Source organism: Corylus avellana, chromosome ca10 (genome assembly GCF_901000735.1).
Source record: "Corylus avellana chromosome ca10, CavTom2PMs-1.0".
In the NCBI taxonomy this organism is placed as follows: domain Eukaryota; kingdom Viridiplantae; phylum Streptophyta; class Magnoliopsida; order Fagales; family Betulaceae; genus Corylus; species Corylus avellana.
The window spans coordinates 20,061,972-20,067,926 of NC_081550.1; the positions used below are offsets into that span (position 1 = coordinate 20,061,972).

The 5,955-nt window shown below is 34.1% G+C and overlaps 1 long non-coding RNA gene across 1 annotated transcript; it reads left to right on the forward strand.

The window, feature by feature from the left end:
• The first annotated feature begins 256 nt into the window (after positions 1-256).
• On the forward strand, positions 257-4,787 carry LOC132162755 (uncharacterized). Its single transcript, XR_009438269.1, has 3 exons — positions 257-683; positions 4,119-4,190; positions 4,353-4,787. It is a non-coding gene; the product is annotated as an uncharacterized LOC132162755 (long non-coding RNA).
• Positions 4,788-5,955: the final 1,168 nt, after the last annotated feature.

The following is a 5,955-nucleotide window of genomic DNA, read 5'->3' on the forward strand; positions in this document are numbered from 1 at the left end:
AAAAAATTAATATATGTGCCACGTGTCGACGTCTGATTGGTCCACGTGTCAGTCCGTACAGTCAACTAACGGTCAACTAACGGATGGACTAATTTGGTCACTTATCAAAACCACAGGGACCTCCTGTGATAAAAATGAAAACCCAGGGGGGAAAAAATAAAGTTGTGAAACCCTAGGGACTAATTTAGTATTTAACCCTTATAAATTTTACTAGCTCTACCTCAAGCTCACTGTCCATTCAATTGGTGATGAATAAATAATTTTATTTCGGTTTGTTTTGTGTTTTCATCCAAAATCTACACCAGCTTCTTCACACACTGACCCACGTTATCCCCTTCTGCCTCCAAAGGAAAAAATTTCTCTCCCCAGAACCTTGCAGAGCTCTGCTCTCTCTCCCCCACCCCCACGCCTTCGGATTCCGGCGACGCCACGCCCACCAGATCGGAGACGCCACCCTAGGACGACGACCAATAGTGCCGCCGCCCACCATCTGGTGCTTCTCTCCTCAAACACTCCTCTCTCTCCTCCCTCTCTATCACCCTTCGTCCTATAGAACCCACACCTTACGCCTCCACCACCTCCGGAACTGAAATCGCCGGCTACGCCCACCCGCCACGACACCAGCTCGGACAGCCACCGGCGACGCCCACCCCACGCTTTGTTTTGTTTGATTTCGAAAATGGGTAAGAAGTTTAGGGCTTTGAAGTTACGAGTTTGAAACGGAATTTCTGGGTATGTGATAGATTACCGATTGTGGGCATGCAATTTCTAGGTGTCTTTTTTGTCGATTTGCGTTGGTTGATACTCAATTTTATGAAGATTTTGGGAATTTGGGGCATTTGGTTTCTTGAACGTTATAGACCTTTCCTTTCCTCTCCTCTTTTTTTTTTTTTTTTCTTCTTCTTCTTATTATTCTCTATTTCTCTTCTTATGCTCTGTTATGGCAAAATCAAAATAAAATAGAGACTGCTATACATCTTATTTTGATTATATACAATTTTCTCCTTGTCATCTATTTCTCTTCTTCTGCTCTGTTTTGTCATCTATACGATAGATATATGTATTTGGTATGTTGCTTATATATTTGTAAGATTCTCATAGTTGCAATGTTTCACATTTTGGAGTGCATATATTTGTATGTCGTTTATATGTTTGTAAGATTCTCACAGTTGTAATACCAACTCTAATTGTTGGTATGTTGTTTATATATCTGTAAGATTCTTACAGTTGCAATGTTTCTATGTTGCTTTTGACAGAATGTGGTGTATCTATGTTACTATGTTTGTAATTTGTGTATTTTTAGCTGGTCAAAATAGTGAGATAGTTGGGTTTGTCGCTTGCTGCAATTCACCAAATGAATTAGGGCTCGTATTTTTATGTTAAAAGCTGAGATTGCTCATGGCAAAAAAAATTGTCAACGACTTTTGGATCTATAGTCTTTGAATTACTAGATTGCATATAGTTTTCAATGTTTTACCATCATGATGTTCAATAAAAATTAAAAGAACATAGCGATCAATTTACCTATTCAAAGAGATGCCAACAGAATATTTGTACGCAAATTGTCATCACACAAGTCCATCTTCCTCTATATTAAAAAACAAATTCAGTGTATTATAGTAATAAACCATGGGGACAAGCAGTCTGAAAGGGGAAAGCAATCCAGTAACAAATTGGCAAACCAATCGAAGCTCCGCATTTATCAATTTGTAGAAAGAAAAATAAGACATGACCACAATTTTTCATTTACGGTAATGCAGCTAGGTGGCTGAAAAAAATAAAAAATAAAAAATAAAAAAAATCCAAACCATAGTTCAGATTCCACATAACTGTTGCAAATATACTTAGTATTTTTCATACTGAAAAAATAACCCACTCCCATAAGACCTACAATGTGCTAAGACCTTGTAAAAATCAAACAAAACAACCGTGAAAATTGTAAAAAATAGATTATCTAAAGAAATATATTATTTCTTCCGATACAAAGAGATTAAAAAGCACTCAAGAATCGGAAGAGAGGGAAAATGCGAACCGTGTAGTGGGTGAGAGGAAAACCAGTGTGGAGAAAGAAAGCTCGAGACAAGGTAAGGATTTTTTCTCTTTAATTGTTCTGATTTGAGATGTAAATTTAGGGTTTATATTGGGATTTACATTGTAGTTTAAATTGAGTTTAGTTATAAAGGTTTGGAGGTTATGCTTGCTGTTGGACGATTATTATTGATATCGACTGGGTGTTTAAGAAAATATTACATTTTTTCTCCATAGTTCATGTTTTTCTTGCTTAATATTTCAATTTTTGGCCTCTGTTTCTGAGTAATTTATTGTCTTGTTGATTTTGGTCTTTGGGTTTTTGATTCCCTTGATTAGTTTTTTAAAGTTTATGGTGGAATATTTTTGCAATTCCATATTTTGTGAAGTTGTTAATGACAACTCTTTCCCCACAATTATCCCTTGTTCAGCTCAAGCTTAGTGAGAAAGAGATTAGCCGATAGAGGAGAAGAACAATGAGATATGATTCAGCTAGAATGGTTCGTTTTGAGTTATATAATGTTAAGTATAAAACATATGTGAAACATTTTTTATTCTCCAGAGTTCCAAGTTTCTTCTTTTTGTATTTCAATTTTATTTTGGGTTTGATTTGTTAGGTATGCAGATAAGGTTCTGAACATCATAAATCGTTGGTTCTGTTTTTATTTATTTATTTCTATTTTCTTTGGCACGATGTGTTTTGATTTTGGTATGTAAGATTGGATCTTTTAGCAATTTGGTTTTAATTGGTGTGATTTGTTGTAAATTTATTTGAAAGAAATGTTTTTGTTGATCCGGGTCTCGTGAGGACATCATTTTCAGACCTGTTCTGTTCATGTAATTATGTTTTTCTGATGCATGTCATGAGGGATGGAGGTTTGCAATCTAAATGAATTGGTGTATGCTTCTTTTGTTTTTATTGGCAATTCCTCTATTCACATTTGTTTAGTTGGGAATTTTGAGTTTCTCATCTAGGTCCTCGTTTCTATTGTTGATAATTGATTTCTATGTCAACACAAGACACATCAGCCTTGTTTGTTAACCTCCTCTCCTTTCCCCTGGTCATGATTTATATGAAAAAGAATGAGAATAATGTTTGGTATAGAAAAATGAAAAAGTGATATTGAAAAGTGGAAAAGTTTTGTTTTATAGTGATTTTTTTATTTGAATAATAGTAAAAAGTGAACGTTGTGATATAAAAAGTGAAAAAACGTGAGAATGTTTTGATGATTTTTTTGAAAAAAGGAAGTGAATAGTATTGAGGGGAGGAGAAAGTGTTTAACAAACATAGTCGTCATTTTATAGCCTTCTTCCTTGACTTGGATATGTTTGACGCCATATATGATTTAGTTTTGGTTTATGTCATGGTGATGGTACACTATCATGGTGTTTTTTAGCCTATTAAAATAACCAACGATGTACTTATCAAAAAAAAAAAATTAATATAACCAACGATGCACTGGGCAGGTTTAAAAGAATGTAATGTTCATGGACATATTGCATTGCAGTGGCGCGTACTTTATTATCTTTGTCAAGCACTCCTATTAAGTAACTCATTTCTTAATTATATTGTTATAGCGCATTGACTTGTGTGTGGCTTGATAAATGCAATTTGTTCAATTTGTTTCTATTTGTAAGTGAATTTTCTTTCTACGAATGAATTGTTGGATTGTTGACTTATTAGCTTCCATTTTCCTTGCTAGGCTTGATTTTTTCCCACATTGGTTTGATATCTTAGTTGTAGATGTGTTGTCCTCATGGTCTGTGTGGGCTATGATATCTTGATATGGACTAATTTTGATTCAGAAAATCGAATATTTTCTGTCCTTGTAGAATTTTTATTGCAACTATTAAAACAATATCGATCATATAAAATCATTTGTGTTAAATATTCGCTCTTACTCAATTGGGTTTCTTTATTATTAATTTCTCTTATAATTATTTGTTAGTGGTTGAGTTCAAATTGTGTTCGTGCTATTTTGATTTTGGTTTTTGGTTGTTTCCTAGCATTGGACTATCTTTAGCAACTCTCATGTATAATAATCTTTTTTTAGTCTCATCATAAATAAATGTTTATTTATATTTTCTAGGATTACATAAAATTTTTAAGTCTCCAATTATTATCGGTCATATCATCTCCATTGGCTTTGTTACTTTTTAAGGTAAATTTACTTAAAACCTCTTTTATAATTAGTAATCCTTGTTTTTGCCGTTTTAGTTTGAACTTGAATTTTCTACGAATCATTTTATCTATGCTATGATCTATGTTCGATTTTTTTTTTTTCTCATTAGTTTGAAATGTAAATCTATGATCGTTTTGGTAGTCTTCAGCGACAAAGGAGAGCGCTTATGAGCCCTCAATTCGAGCAAATCCACAGTGAAATCTGCAATAACTTGTGAGCCCTAATGTATGTTGCAAATTTATTTCTCTCTCACATGTGATTATTGTAATGTGATTGTAAATCTTAGGATCTAGCTTTTTAATTGAAAGCGTGGGCTTGATTACTGTTTCGATTAAATATATGAGAACTCAAGGTAGGGGAATATATGTAGCTGATTTTTGCTAGTGACTTGGCTTATCCATTGTGCTTGTTTCTTTTGTTTCATTAGACTTTTAATTTAGGGTTTGATTTGGTATTTGTGTAGACTATTATTATCTTATTATAGAGTGTAGGGATAAATAGAAAGACCTGTTGGCTCTTTGCGGCCATTATGGAATAATTTTAGTGTTGAATGATGGTAATCTCTTAGCTACTGGTTTTTCTTATTCCCGAGACGGGCTACCTTATTGCAATTTCAAAATGATTTCCAGCTGGGTGCTGAGTAATAATGTGCTCTCCTAGCTGCTAACATGTCCATTTTAAAATGTTAAAAATCTTAGTTTGGTGAGTTGCTAATAGAACAAAAAGATGCCATACGTTTTTCTATCACAATTATAGTGATACATAACACAGGGAACCAAGCGCGTGCAATGCACGTGCCATCCCAACTAATATATACATATACCGTAACCGTTTATCAAATTTTTTGTTAAAATAATAAACTGTACTTGAATGATTTTTCATCCAAATTTGGGTCCCAACTAACCAAAGTAATCTATTGCTAGTAGGATGTAAACGTTGGACATAACACTTTGAGGAATGAATTGATTTTTTTATAGAGGCATGATAAAGGTATGATTTTGGTCCAACTTTTTTCTTATTTTTTAATTTTTTTTTGAAAACAAAATAAAAAATAATTTTTTTTTTTTTTGAAGCAATATCATCAAATGTGGTCCTTTTTGTATTTGGTATATTTTTTTATAAAAAAATGGTATTTTTCTTCATGAAAGCAGTCATTTTCTTTTAAGTAGTTATTATTATGAAGAAAAATACCGGATCCGGATCCTCTCCGGTCCATTTGGACCGAAGAGGTCTCCAGTTAACGGTGATGATGGCCCTAGGAGAAATCTTAGGGGCCATAAAAATGTCATGTGTTCCACTCATTTAAAAATAATAAAATATTATTTAATATTTTAAAAATAAATAAATAATATAATAATATTTGTTTTTTGTTATTTTGATATGACCCTCCGGGGCCCCAAGGGCCACTTATTTGGCCTAGGGGTGGCTTCTTGGGGGTGGATTTGGCCACCCCCAAGGGCCGGTTTTCAACCAGAGCATACCGGTGACCCTCTTGCCATGGTTTCTAGTGAAGTTGTGCTTGTGTCATCGGGGCACAGTGGCGGAGCCACATGGAGGTCAGAGGTGGCCACAGCCGTTACGTGGGATTTAAAAAAAAAAAAAATTAGACACAGGCCCCTTCAAACTATTAAGAGAAAAATATATAAGCGGCCCCTACGTGGAATTTTTTAAACTCCTCCATTATTCCTTGGCTTTTCAAATCTCGCACTTCAGCCTTCTTTTTCCTTTCTTTTTCTCATTTTTC